Below are 15,837 nucleotides of genomic sequence, written 5' to 3'. Positions count from 1 at the left end.
TCGAAATTTGCTGCTACATCCTTATTTCTGTTTTAGTTAATTAATAATGACTAAAACATCTTCTTTTAGATTAATCAGATCACTTCCATCACGACATTTTGACCTCACAGTTTGATCAATCTATCTCATATGCTTAAAAACTATATTTAACAAAAGTACCAAAAAGCAAAGTGAAACACACTTTCGTATCAGAGTTAGTGGGATTAGTCCATAGAAGCTATCCTCCACACACACAATGTTACTGTGGGTGGTTCTGGTTTCCACTAAGTGTTAGTAATTCTGATGATAGTTTCTAAATAAGAAAACTTAAATTACAAAGTGAAAGCTGATAAAGTAGATATAAGTGAAAAGATTTATATGAAAAGACACAATAACTTGATAGCATTTTTATGTTGTATTAGGGACTGTTTCTTATGCTATGAGTGACTGAAATCAGGAAGTACCACAGTGTGTGACTGGCATTTGCATGAAATCAAACTGTGACATGATGTCTTTCCCCCACAGTGTAATGTGCTCTTTGTCTTGACTACCACATTTATGAAAGCGCTGCTAAAGATTCGATCATAACTAAATATTTATGACAAAACGTTCAAATATGTGTGAAATCTTATGGGACTTAACTGCTAACGTCATCAGTCCCTAAGCTTACACACTACTTAACTTAAATTATCCTAAGGACAAACACACACACCCATGCCCGAGGGAGGACTCGAACCTCCGCCGGGATCAGCCGCACAGTCCATGACTGCAGCGCCTTAGACCGCTCGGCCAATCCCAAACAGCATTTATGACAAGCAAAACTATAAATATGGTTGCTGCTCATTTCATTTGCACCAATTTAAGCTGTGCTCTTTGGTTTGTGTATAACCACACTCTCAAAAATCGTGGCTTATTTCAAAGAAACCACAAAGTATTGGTAACAAGCAAGACTATACATATGATTGCTGCTCGTTTCACTCGCAGTAACTTAAGCTTTACTTGTAGGTTCCCACCTAACCACACCCTCAGGAATCATGACATATTAAAAAAAGGTCAAGTATTTGTGATAAGAAAAAATATAAATTTCATATGATGTAAATGTCTTTACTGCTTGTTTCACTAGCAGCAGTTTCATCGTTCATTTTTTAAGCTTGAAGCCATGAAAGAGAAGAAACTCATTTCATGTAAATAACATCGAATATTGTGGGACATGCTTCTATTACATAAATAAGAAGACCCAGAATGTGTTACAAAAGCAAAGCTGGAGAGAAAAGGTATTAGTGTGTTCTAGGATATTATCCTACTTCTTTCAGTTCTGTAACAATACGTCTCTAACCACAGTGAATGCATTTCATCTTGAAATCTCTTAAGGACTGATGTGTCTAAGAGATATTTAATTATAACAAATCGTATATAGAGTGATGTGTTTGTGATAAATCTTCTATTTGACGTTGCCTTCAAATTGCATACTGTCAAAAAATCCAAGTTATAACATGGAAACAACGAAATATGATGGATACAATACTGTGTCTCAAAATTAGTAAGTGAGGAATGTCACATGACCGATTTCTGATTTCAACCAAACACTAGCCACTAATTTCTGATTTCAGCCAAATGCCAGCCACATAACATAATACTTCCTAATTTTAGTGACTAACGATACGTTATGTCATAACCAGTGATTAGTATGTGAAAATTTATGTTATGATGGTACCACTGTTGTTCCAACTGGTATAAATTGAGGAGCATTAAAGCAGTAAAGTAGGGATCATTTCAGTGGAGCCAGTAAGTGGTTCCATCTCACTGAATTTTGTTAGGTAAACTAAGGTCATGTGTTAATGATAAGCTATTGCTAAATGCATACTATACCTTTTTCCAAGCACCATTGACATGCCATTGTGTTATTGAGGAATTTCCCTGGAGCAAAAAAAGATCACATTTGGCAAAAATAAGGAGTTCAGATGCATCTGTGGGGCTATAAATAATGAGTCTTGGAAACCCTATTTAAAAAAAAAATAAAAATACCAACAGCTACATTCCTCTTCATATTAAGTTGTCTAATACATACAAAAGAAAACTAGCATTATTACAAACTAAAACACTCTACCCATTGATGTTATTTTGGAAATTTGTGGTACGTTCCTATTGGGACAAACTGCTGAGGTCATGAGGTCATTGGTTTACACACTACTTAATCTAAAACTATCTCACGCTAAGGATAACACACCCATCCATGCCCGAGGGAGGATCCGAACCTCTGATGGGGAGGGGGGGGGGGGGAGCTGCAGGAACTGTGGCAAGGTGCCTCGACCCCGCGGTGGTGTAGCCACGTGGCCCATCAATATAATACACACCTAAAACAGAAGACAGATATCACAGTCGCTAGACTTACGGAAACTCTAGACAGTTACAAATACATGAGGGTAAAACAGTTTAATATGTTGTCACTACAGGTACACAATGTGTCACCAATATGTTTAAAGACGTCGCACAGATGTGGCTTTGAGAGAAAAAGCATTTTATACAATAGAAGAGTTCGAAATAGGCTTTAAAAATTATCTCAGACGGTAATATAGTTTCATTACATTAAACTTATGTATGTGATTCTACAGAATACATCATGCACAGTATGATGGACAATTTAATGTCGAACAGTAATTACGTAAAATATTTTTTAGTCTGTGCTTGTTATTTATGTAATAGTATTGCTATGTCTGTGTACACAAAAGATTATGTTGGTTGCATTTTTAAAGGTGTATAATAAATAAATAAATGAAACATCCTTCATCTGAAGCACTTGATTAGATAGAAAGTGTGTATTTGTAATTAACCTTGATCTTTTTTCCTTTAAGATGATTTTGCAGTTACAGTCATCTCGAATACAGGCTGCTGTGGCAGACTTATATCCATTTATGGAATTTACCAAACTATTCTATTCATTATGTTCGGCTGACGTAGAGACCCATAAATCTTCCTGTCTATTCCAGAAATTGGGAATCTAGCACTTTCTGCAGTGTTTGCTTATTTTTACATGACATCCATCTTCTCACTGTCGTTTCTTGGGGTGGTAGGTTTCATATTTCCACAATATTATTTTCCAACTAATGAGAACTAATCAAGTAGATATATATGCAAAACAGAACTAACAGCCCCTTGGTTTCCAGAGCTCTTACTTCCATAACATAAGGTGTGCAAAGTAAACGTATCTATAGAAATACCAGTAACTTGATGTTTTTAATTTCTGGATCTGCGTCGTTTACCAGTCATGATTGGACGGACTGTGTGAAGATTAAATATGCAAGAGTTATTTATCATTTTTCATATATATAAGGAAATATATATGACACACACACTGAAGAGCCAAAGAAACTGGTACACCTGTCTAATATCGGGTAGGGCCCCCGCGAGTATGCAGAAGTTTTGCAGCATGACGTGGCATGGACTCAACTAATGTCTAAAGTAGTCATGGTAGGAATGACACCATGAATCCTGCAGTGTTGCCCATAAGTCTGCTAGTGTAGAAGGGGGTCGAATCTGTTCTGAACAGCTTGTTGCAAGGCATCCCAGGTATGCCCAAACATGTTCATGTCTGGAGAGTTTGGAGGCCAGCGGAAGTGCTGGACGTGTGGGGTGCCGGATTGACCTGCTGGATTTTTCCAAGTCCGTCGGAATGCACAATGGACATGAATGGAGGCAGGTAGACATGATGTTTACATATATGTCACGTGTCAGAATCGTATCTAGAAGTATAAGGGGTCCCATTTAATTCCAACTGCACACGTCCCACACCATTACAGAGCCTCCACCAGGTCGAACAGTCGCCTGCTGACATGCAGGGTCCATGAATTCATGAGGTTGTCTCCATACTCATACATGTCCATCCGTTCGATACAATTTGAAAAGAGGCAACATGGTATCAGTCATTGTTGACGGGCCCTGGCGAGGTGTAAATCTTTGTGTTGTGCAGTTGTCAATGATACACAAGTGGGCCTTCGACTGCGAAAGCCCATATTGATGCTGTTTCATTGAATGGTTTGCACACTGATGGCCCAGCATTGAAATCTGCAGCAATTTGCAGAAGGGTTACACTTCTGTCACACTGAATGCTTCTCTTCAGTCGTCGTTTCTCCCATTCTTGTAAGATTTTTTCCAGCTACAGCGATGTCGTAAATTTGATGTTTTACTGGATTTCTTATATTCACCATATGCTCGAGAAATGGTCATATGGGGAAATCACTACTTCATCGCTACCTCAGATCTGCTGTATTCCATCCCTCTTGCACTGACTATAACACCATGTTCAAACTCACTTAAATCTTGATAAGCTGCCATTGTAGCAGTAGGTACCGATCTGATAACTGCTCCAGACACTTCTTGTCTTACATAGGCATTGCCATATTCTGTCTGTTTATATATCTCTGTATTTGAAATCACATGCCTATGCCAGTTTCCTTGGCGCTTCGGTGTGTGTGTGTGTGTGTGTGTGTGTGTGTGTGTGTGAGAGAGAGAGAGAGAGAGAGAGAGAGAGAGAGAGAGAGAGAAGATTACTCTTTCATATCTTGTGCAGTTGTCCTTTTGAATGGTCCTGGTGACAGGAACTGCACTTCTGGGGCAATGAGTTGAATATTTTTAAAGCAACCATTGTATCAATGTTCCTTTCATGATTATGCATGTCTTGTCTCGTGCAGATAACACCTTGGTTTTCTTTTACTCTGATGTGGTATAAAAACACGTAATGGATGTAGATTTCCTTATTCCTAATTGGGTGAACATAGGCTTGCAGTGCTGCAGTCTTTAGCTTGATGCAAAGATTCTGACTACTTTTTTTATGTAGCACTGCCACATTCTTGCAGCCTTCAGAATATCCCCATAACAGTAGGCCATGATTGATGTGGCTATTAAATATTGCATAATGCACTGTTATAAGGTATGGGTCAGCTAATACACCTGTTCTCCTCAGAAGGTATATTACTGTACACACAAACTAAGTTGACACTCGGCGCGGTGGCTGAAGCGAGTGACAGTGGAGGCATCTCCCATTTACAGTCATTCCCATAAGCCACGGCGCCGAGTGTCAACTTACTTTCTGCAGACAGTACATCGGAGAGCTGGGAGCACACATACACTGTTTGTTCATTAATTATTAATTTGCTGTCAACCAGGAATCCCAGCAGTTTGATAGCCTCCATATTATCGGGGTATGCAACATTTGTAAGGCTACATGTAAGATTTTGTTGTGTTATTTCTTCATTCGTTTTCATTTTATTGTCGAAGAACCATTGTTTGATGTTTTGTAAGATCACATTTGTTGTTTGCAGAGCTTGTGCAGCAGTTTTTGTTTTCGCAGATACTAAAAGTGCACTGGCAAAAAAATAAGTTAAAATCTATGTGGATGATTGGTGCTGTACAAACAAAACACAGAAGGAAACGTATACTGGAGACTGCCCAACCGAATGAACTGCTGGACAAGGAAATATGCATGTGTGGTTGGACATTTAAAAAAGTAAAATTCGTAATGTCCTGTCGGTGCCGAATTCACTGAAGACATGATACATGCACGGATTGGAGAAGGATAGAACTGTCTCTGTTATTTTCCTTGAGTTATTTAGTGAGATTACAGAATGCATAAATCTGGCAAATGAGTCGAGGATTATACACTTCAGAAAAGTTGCAGTAATATTTTCAGTGATCAGACCACCGCTACGATCGCAAGTTCGAATCCTGCCTGGAGCATGGGTGTGTGTGATGTCCTTAGGTTAGTTAGGTTTAAGTAGTTCTAGGGGACTGATGACCTCAGAAGTTAAGTCCCATAGTGCTCAGAGCCTTTTGAACCATTTTTTGAAACTAGTAAAGAGTATAGGAAGGTGTTTTGTACTGAGTGACTAAAACAGTCAAACAACACTTCGAAAATGTGCCTCTGTTTAATGGTTTTGTTCAAATTTAAATAAGAAACTCTCGTGTTACAATGAGCCAATAATAGCAACCAAAGCATTAAGCCGTAAAAATCATATGCAAAATTTACTATAAAGATAGTGACATTTATAATAAGTAACCTTTACTTCCAAAGCAATTCGTATTTTCTCCTTGAGTTTCATTCTTCTACACATTTTTCTAACGCACACTGTGGACATTTTTATAAGCGGAGGTAAGTTTCTGGAAATTTCTTGTTTAGTTGTTAGTGTAAGATCTACGGTCTCTATTGGAAGTCCCCCTTAAACATCCCAACAACCACCACCACCTCTATTGGATTGGATTGGCTTTGTCAATAATGATTTTTAATTCTGTCATCAAATGCCCCCACTTTCGAAATCAGTACTTTAATCTAAAAAGCCATGGATTCATGTCAGCAAATAACAACTCTGCTTTTTCCTTCACATTTTAAATTAATCAAATAAACTGGCTTGTTCTAGTGCGTAGTTCCGTTGCTTTGTTGTCTTTGGTTGTCGGTATTATTAAAATCCACTGCTCCGGTATGTCTTCATTTATTAAAATACAATCTCTGAAAAGCAGTTTGTTTTGAGGCGTATGAAATTCAGTGCTGTGTTTATCTAGGTTTGTTATTTTGAGTATGCGAATGGTGTCCATTGTCATGTAATCGTATCGGGTTAAGAAGTTATTTGTGTGTTCGAAGTTTGGTTGCGCGTTGCGCGATTACTTGCTAGTTGCAAGCAGTTATTTTTATCGGTGTACTGCTACAAATTATTCGATTGTTGTAAAAGACGTCTCCAGGGCTATTACGAGTCATAACATATCAAAATTGATGAAAATACGTCCTAAAATAATCTCCCTTCGTTGTCTCATACCATTATTATATATACTGTCTGATGTTTTTGGAGCATTAGTAACATCCAGTACTGGTATGTAATTTCACTGATAAAATCAAACCATTACCGTCGCACCCCTCCAGTTCTGTAGGACTACGGTTTTGTTGAATACAGATTTTTTAATATTGAACTGTATTAATCATCCCTTTTATGTGTAATCATGCTTATTTCTAGACCTCGGTATATTTATTTTATTACGCATTGTATCGCAGTCATGTTTTACGTGAAGTTTCATTGCTCACATCGAAATAATTGTGACGCATTGGCATTATTTCACCTAAACCAAGTATGTAAAGATCTGTATTTACGAATACCGGTACATGAAATGTGTGGATATTGTAATTGGAATTGTGAATAAGTTTTGTTTTAATTGTAGCGTAACTATGACTGTGTAGCTAATATCTAAACCCCAGAAAGCACCAAGCTGGTATTCTGAAGGGGGTGTGGAATCTGAGAAACAACCAGTATTCAAGAATATTGCTATCAAAAAGATGTTTTTGGGAGTTAATTTGACAAACTTAACCATGATAGCCTCATGATACTTATTCAAGAAACTGGACTAAGCAATAAATGCTTGTGTGTGAAAAAATAAACGTGTTTGGAGTCCAGTGAACAACATGAGCCATAGGTAGCCTATATGAACTGTGATGTCATATGGCATCTATGATATTTTGTTTGTTTCAGTGAAATATTTTGAGTGTGTGTTTTGATCATAATATGAAGTTTATTTTTTGTGGCTGGTAGCTTAGACTGTATTGTTTGCTAGGTGTACTTTAAGTCTAGGCCTACTGGAGATGGTGTTCGACTGGGGGAATGCTTGTGGCATACAAGATGTATATATGTGTTCATTTACATTGACAGGCTGATCTGTAGACTAGTGTAAACATATATCTAGGATAAGTTGGGTTGGTAGGTCATTCCACAGATACATTTAAGGTAGGTCATTCCATAGATACATTTAAGTACCTATGTGAGGCTCCATTTTCGAATTGTGGTCTGGTATTTTCAAGTTTTTAATATATTTGAAGGACTAATAGAAAGAACATCATGGGCCCAAAACTACCTTTTCTCACAGAGATCCTGTTAGTCTCTAGCATTTTATTTCGCTAATGTTTTCGTATTATTAGTTATGTGAGCAGTTGATCAGTTCTGTGTCTTATATCTCCACCACGTTAAGGGTGTTGTCGTTCATAAGCTTGGTATCACATTTTTAACTAATCCTGTTGTTGGCATTTCAAAGATTGATTTGGACACAACAGTTCATAACCAGTTCTTTGTCTTGCCTTTCTCCAACCAGTCAGTTATAGAGAGGTCTGTGGTTTAACATGAACTCTAAAAACAGTGCAGTTTTTATATTAACAGATTGTTGCCAGAGGTTAAAGAGTGGTAAATGACAGAAGAAAGGGGTTGTGACATTTTGAAAACTTAAAGTAAGTGCAATTTTAGGGTATGCCTTCTTAGTCACTGTCCACGTTCTCAGACTAACATGTAAAAATCTTTTTATGTACCGTGATATCATGTCTTAGAGTTGAAGTTCGTTGTCTAGATAACAATAGGGGGAACAACCTTACACGTGAGGTGATATCAGTGCAAGAATCCAAATATTAAACAATGAAGTTATTAAGGAATTGTTTTATAAAGAAACAGTATGGCTGGTCACTACTGATAGTCAAGGAAGCAAGATCCCAGGAGGCCCTACTGCTGATTAACACTTTTAAAAGTGAAACACTAATCTTATTTTTCAGAACTATTCATTCTTGTCCTCACATCCTGTCTGTCTGCGTGAGGTAGGAACTAAGTTAAGGGGCCATTGGAAGTGTTCTGTTCCACCTGTCTCCTTTGACCCATGAGATAATGGTGTTGTGTGTGTGTTTTTGAATTGGTTTGTGTTTGTTGAGTTTAACATCTGATATTGGGTTCATTATCACTATGGTAACATGGGTTTATTTGAGTCTGGGTAGCCAGTGCTGTAATGTGGATTTGGAAATCTTCGTGCGTGTGTGTGTGTGTGTGTGTGTGTGTGTGTGTGTGTGTGTGTGTGTGTGTGTGTGTGTGTGCGTACGTACGTACTGGTAGCGGCGGTCAACCTAGGTGATTTTGTTGCATGCTTTTGTTGGTAATAAACTTTTATTTTTGTTTTAATGTGTAGTAATTCTGATGTTCTGTCTGTTTTACATTTATCGTACTTTGGTTGGTTTTAATTGATCTGGTGTATATACAAGTTTTTGCGTTTTCGAGTTGTTGAAGGTTTTGGTTTTTGTGATGTTTTTTGAGTTATGTTGGTGTGTGAAGTTTACATTGTTTTCATTATTATTATTATTATTATTATTATTATTATTATTATTATTATTGCTGGTAGGTATTGAGAGCTGCATTTGAGCTACATAGGTCAAGGGAAATGTCTGATTCCACTCTTCGGGTTGTAGCTATTGGTTCCTTGGTATCTGGGCTTCCTTTCAGCTGTATTGGTTCCTTGCTATCTGGGCTTCCTTTCAGCTGTATAGGTCGAGGGAAACATCTGATTCTGCTTTTCGTGACACTTATGCAGTCTAGGGAGTACATGCACTGATCACGAGAAAAGTACCTATTTTTGAAGGAAACACGTATTTCTGAAGATATAAGCATATATATGCGCTGAATACCAAAAATTTTTTTATTTCAAAACTTGAGTGTTACAGTCATATCTGACGCGCTCTTCACCAAAAAAGTACTTATTTTTCATTTGGATGCAAAAAAAAAATCAGTTAACTGTCTCAAAAAATTTTTTTTGTATCAAAAATGACATATTGCATATGTATGCACGGAATTTAATTTTTTTTTTTCCTCTCTCTCTCTCTCTCTCTTCAAGAAAGGTGGAATTAATAACAAAATTGTGGAATGGATTTTCCCAAAACATTGACGCCAGAGAAATTCCGCCAGGTAGTTATTCAGCATAGCACGGTGAGTTCTGAAAGGCCTTATAGGATTTTTTCTTTAGCTTTTTGCCAGACTGACTTCATGTGACTTGTGGTTGCGTTTGTAAAGGGATCGAGAAAATAAAGCGAATGATTAACAGCCAGATTATTGTAGCCCAAGTTACCTATGGTGTTGTAAGTTGCCACAAATCAGAAACTGCTGTGGTTCCAGTAGCAAAACATACTGTTGCAAAATTGGCAGCAAATGGGTAGCATCACGTTGTGGCACAGCAACCATAAAGCTTTGCTTTGTCTCAACGTCATAACCACCAAAGACCCATTGCTCTCGCACCTATGACTTCGATGGTGCTGACGAAGCAGCTCTCGTCTATTTCAACAGTATGGCCAGGGCCGCCCAAAACTATTGGCTCAATTAAGAAATATTCATGGCAGATATCTCTACAAAATTAGCACCAATCGACCACAGTGTGCTCACTGCCAATTTTGAGCTCCCTCATTAAAAACTTTTGCCTATTGGGTTCGAAAACCCACATGTAAGACAGTTGCAAAATTTTAGAAATGTCTAAATGACTGCCAGCAAAAAATGACATTTTCCTGATTGAACATTTCTTTCTACAGTCCCTGCGAATGGAGCAGCTCCAAATTTCGCCATCTTTCCCTGTAGTTTTCTCCAGCTTCATCTCGTTGTATTCAACACAATACCCATTTTCACACACCATATCGTTCTTCATAAGATCTTGTTGCCTAGCCCATTGTATTGAGCTTTGGGTGTTCTCCATAACATGGTATAAATCTTCCATTACAAAGTCGCTCAAATCTGGAAAATTTCTCGCCATTTTGGCACATGCAGTAATATACGATACTTCAAAACGGACAGCCTCAACAGAAAAATATAGGTTGTTGGGCGCACTGATCAAGATGCATAACTGTGAGCAACAGGGACATATACCATATGCAACAATATGCAAAGCCAACAATAGCTATAATGGTTAGGATGTATGAAACTGTAAGCATTACCTATGGCTAAAGAACTCTGTGAAGAAATATATTAAAGTGTCTGCAGCATATTGGCATAGCAACATGAATAAGCTGGTGAAAGCAGACAGTTAATCTTTTTTTTCCCCCACCTCCATATGAAAATAAGTACTTTTTTGGTATTCCGCGCATATATATGCTCATATCTTCAGAAATATATTTGCTTCAAAAATAGGTATTTTTCTCATGATCAGCGCATGTACCCCCTAAACTGCGTAAGTGCCATTTTCGTTATTGCAGATGTTGGTTTTTTGGTATTGTGGGCTTGGTTTGAGCTATATAGGTCGAGTGAACTGTATGATTCCTGCTGGCTTTGTGGCTGTAGCATTATGTCGTAGGTTGAGACTTTTTTAGGGGTGATGTGATGTGATGTGATGTTTTGTATTGTTAAAATTAGGTTGTCCTTGCCCTAGACCCCCTATTTCCCGCGGTTGTTCTGTAGTTTCATTTTATCATTGAAGTAAGATTACTTTCACTGTTTCTATTTTCCTGCAGGTTTGTTGGCATGTGTACATAGTGACAATATTGACGACATTTTGTATACTCTGGACGTAGGCGTTTCTGTCATATGGATGACGTCATGGGTCAAAGCAGATGGATTAAATCGGATGCTTCCCTAATGCCGAGTTCCGAAGGTTTGATTGGATCTACTGACACTGCCTTTGACTGGTAGCATGCTACTGATGATGTGGTGTGTGTGATATCCATGCACAAAACTTCCACACAAACACATGGGTCGTTTCACAATGCCGTAATTAGTTTCAACCAGTCAGTGGTAGTCTTCAGACGAAAGGCATATGCTGAAGCTGACGGTAGACAGAGATTAGTTTCTGTTGTGTTCAATGTTGTTGAGAACAGAATGGAAACCAGTATGTGCCTTTACCCTAAAGGCGCTAGCTGGCTTGTCAAAATTGGATACAGCGTTGTGAAATGCTTGTGAGATTATGTCAAAAAATATATAAAAGAATTTTAGATCCCTTATCTCTAAAACAGTATGTCATTTTTTTCCATATTTATATTGCTTCTGCATTATTTTTAAATGCAAGTGGGGGAGCCTATGATTGTTTCGTTATGAGAATAGATAAAATTGTCGTTGCAGTGTGTGGCTGATTTCGATGAGTGATTTATGTCCAGCATTTTGATTATGTGATAGGTGAAAGCAGACGGTTGGTATTGATAAAAATCAAAATTTCTGTTATGTAAGCTAGGACTAGTGGGCCAGGGAAAAAACTAACTAATCGCTCGGTCATTTCAGAAAAAAATTGATATTTGCTGGATGAATTCCCGAATGTTTAATGGGTTTAAAGACATTTTTTAAAAAATTTTATTCTCAACATTTAGAAACAGTGGCTATTTTTTGCTTTTACAGGCATCTGTTTTTCTTTTTTCTTTTCTTTTCTTTTCTTTTTTTTTTTTTTTTTTTTTAATTATTCAGTACTGAGTTGAAGAATCATTAACTGGACTATAAATTAAAAACCATGATAACCATGCTGAATGTATTCCTTAATATAGGCCCTACTTTTAATGGCTCAAACTTGTTGATTGCAAGCTAAAAAAGCGTATTCTTTAAACTATTTAATTGGATAGATAAAAATTCTACTCATCAAGCAGCGGCAGAACACATACATAAAAGACAGCTGTAATTGGCAAGCTTTTGGAGCCAGTGGCTCCTTCTTCAGACAGAAGGGTGGAAGGGGAAGTAATCGAGTGAAGGAGAAAGACTGGAGAGGTCTAGGAAAAGGGGTAGATATTGGTTAAGTCACCCAGAACCGCGGGTCAGAGGAGACTTACCGTACGGGATGAGAAGGAAAGACATTACTTACGGTAAGTCTCCTCTGACCCGCTGTTCTGGGTGACTTTCCCGATATCTACCAATTTTCCTAGACCTCTCCAGTTCTCTTCCTTCACCCCTCTTCCGTCTTTTATGTGCGAGTTCTTCTGCCACTTGGTGAGTAGATTTTTTATCAATCCTAATTGTATTTTTCCAAAGTAAGAGTAATTTCTCAGCCTTAATATTTATTGTGCTATTACACTATACAGTATAACTACTTCTTATGGTGAGAAGCTTACACAAAATGTACACTATTTTAAAAAATTGATTTTTTGAATTTTTTCGTTCTTTGACCTACAATATCTTTGTAAGGAGAGCAGATAAAAGTCTGAAAATTACACACTTAATGGATCTTCATGATATCAAACTTAAATTGGAAGTAACAAACAGAAAATATTGTGGGGAAGGCTAACCAAAGACTGCAATTTATTGGCAGTACTAAGGAGATTGCCTACACTACGCTTGTCCGTCCTCTTTTAGAATTCTGTTGCGCGGTGTGGGATCCTTGCCACATAGGACTGACAGAAGTACATTGAAAAAGTTCAAAGAAGGGCAGCACATTTTGTATTATTGCGAAATATGAGAGAGAGTGTCACAGAAATGATAATGGATTTGGGCTGGACATCATTAAAAGGAAGGCATTTTTTGTTGCAACAGAATCTTCTCATAAAATTCCAATCACCAACTTTCTCCTCTGAATGTGAAAATATTTTGTTGACACTGACCTACATAGGGAGAAACGATCACCACAATAGAATAAGGGAAATCAGAGCTCGAATGGAAAGATATAGGTGTTCCTTCTTTCTGCGCTCTATACGAGATTGGAATAATAGAGAACTGCGAAGGTGGTTCGATGAACCCTCTGCTAGGCACTTAAATGTGATTTGCAGAGTATCCATGTAGATGTAGACAAGCCTGTACAAATCTGTGTGTTGTCATCCGCCTTCCACCAACATCTGTTCACTCACACTTAGTTAATAATGAGCCCTTGAAGTGTGCAGTTGAACAATGGAGTCTCAAAATAACGAGAATAGTTTTTCTAAGTGTTGGTTACTAACCTTGAAAACTCAATAGTGTGTCATTTAATTGCCAAAGTCAGGATAAATTTCTGAAGGGCAAAAGCAAACCTTGGCAGTTGATGAATGTATAGTTCTTGCTGACTTTTCTGAAAACTATTCCTTTGTTGTTCAAGTGAAATACAAGGGCGCCACTGGGTAAACAAACAGGCCACAGTTTGTCCATTTGTGTTCTGTTATAAAGATCCAGATAGACTAGAGTTATAGTTTTTGTGTTGCAAATGATTACTTTGAGCACAAAGCTACAGCAGTGCATGCTTTTCACCTGCAGTTAACAAACTACGTAAAACAGCACGACAGTTCCATAAACAAACTGATGAACTTCTCTGATGGTGCTGCAGGCCAATATAAAAGCAAACAAATATTAATATCTCCTTTCTCAAAGAAAAAAAGACTGTTGGCTCGGTGCAGAATAGCACTTTTTTGCATCATGTCCTGGGAAGAATGAGTGTGATGGCATAAAGGGTACAACAAAGCGAGCTGTCACAAAAGCTAGTCTGCAACGGACCTATGAGAACCAAATCTGGACACGTCAAGAAATGTTCAAATTCTGTAAAGAATAGGTAAAAGGGATTACGTATGTTTCATTAAATGTGAGGAAATATGAGAACTCTATGCCAATGTCTTGGAGGAAAGATTCAAAACTTGTCAGAAGATTAAAGGCACCCGATCTTTTCATTGTTTTATACCTCAGTCATACAACTTGCTCAACTGTAAGTTCACATCAACATCCTCTGATAGTGAATGTCATCACTGTGGAAAACTTGTACCACTGACACTTCAAAGTAAGGACATAGTGGCTTGTGTCTATGATGAACAGTGGTGGATTGCCAAAGTTGGTAACATTGCTCGTCAAAACCAAGATGTGGATGTTACATTTTACCAGCACCAAGAACCCCATTTAAAAAATTTGAAAAGGATCAACACGAGAGGCCCGTTAAAAATGCATTAAAGGAGTTGTCTTCTCCCCTGGAATTTATGACTGTGACTAGCGAACATTTAACTCTGTGCCCAACATGAGTGAAGAAATATCTCTGTTGTTCAATAAACAATGTAGCAAAAACAAACAAGTTGAGAACGGGATAATGTAATGAATTGTCTCATTTTTTGAAGAGTTATCCTAGATATTTTTAAATTATGTAATTTATACACTGTTTCCATCAGCCCAGATATTGCAAACAGTAAGAAACATATTTTTGACTCATATTTGAAATTTTTTTTGTCCATGGAATCTCAAGGTTGAAATTTATACAGAAGTTTGATATCATAAAGGTCTATTAAATGTGTAATTTTCAGATTTATATCTGGTCCATTAACAAAGATTTGCAGACCAAAGAATGAAAAAATTCAAAAGATTTGTTTTTAAAGTGTTTCTAAGTATAAGCTTGTCATAATTGTTTCTCTAAAAAAAAAAAAAAGGTATCTGTACTGAGTAGTGTAATACCACAAAATGTATTAAGGCTAAGAAACTACTCTTTGGAAAGATAGTATTAAAAATGGGTTTTTTAAATTTACAACCAACAACTTTGAGACATTAAAAGTGTATTCCCTAATACATTCAGCAGGGTGATCATGGTTTTAATTTATAGTCCAGTGTCTGCTGAAATAAATACCTCTTATATGAAAGGTCTGGGGCAATCCATTACTGAATAATTTAAAAAACCACAGACGCTTATAAAAGTGTAAGAAAGCCTGAAACAAAAATGGCTGCTCTTTCTAAACGATAACCAATAAATGTTTTTAAAAAATATTTTTGAGTCCACCAAACATGAAGGAATTCACCCAGCGAATTCTTTCTATGAGAATGCAGTTCTCTCTCTTTGTAATTTTATGGCTTTCTCAAGTATGTTTCCCTTTGGATACAATTAATTGATAGTTTTATGGTTTGGATGGTGTACGATCATCCACGGAATGCTTGTATTTACTTAATAGGCACACGTTTCAAAATCCAAATATTAGATCATTATTTCTCTGAAGGAAACATTGTTTCCAGTATAAATCCTAGATGCAGAATTGTATTGTTTACATTGTGACTGCAGCACTATTCTTCTCTCACCTGTTGTATATAAATATTCCTGGAATAATTTTAACATCTGTTTAACAGGACACTAATGACAGCAGCAGAGAAGCTTGCCGCTGTTCCTGATGTGGATATCGACCCAGAAGGAACATTTAAG

The 15,837-nt window shown here is 37.3% G+C and overlaps 1 long non-coding RNA gene across 4 annotated transcripts; it reads left to right on the top strand.

The window, feature by feature from the left end:
- The first annotated feature begins 6,032 nt into the window (after positions 1-6,032).
- LOC124722017 lies at positions 6,033-15,825 on the top strand. Of its 4 annotated transcripts, none has more exons than XR_007006432.1 (3): positions 6,033-6,124; positions 11,249-11,388; positions 15,765-15,825. It is a non-coding gene; the product is annotated as an uncharacterized LOC124722017 (long non-coding RNA). The 4 variants fall into 4 exon arrangements; XR_007006431.1 differs by lacking the exon at positions 6,033-6,124 and adding an exon at positions 6,425-6,449; XR_007006429.1 differs by lacking the exon at positions 6,033-6,124 and adding an exon at positions 6,483-6,836.
- Positions 15,826-15,837: the final 12 nt, after the last annotated feature.

The sequence above is a fragment of the Schistocerca piceifrons genome, chromosome X (assembly GCF_021461385.2).
Source record: "Schistocerca piceifrons isolate TAMUIC-IGC-003096 chromosome X, iqSchPice1.1, whole genome shotgun sequence".
In the NCBI taxonomy this organism is placed as follows: Eukaryota; Metazoa; Arthropoda; class Insecta; order Orthoptera; family Acrididae; genus Schistocerca; species Schistocerca piceifrons.
This window is presented reverse-complemented; position numbering and strand designations above follow the sequence as displayed.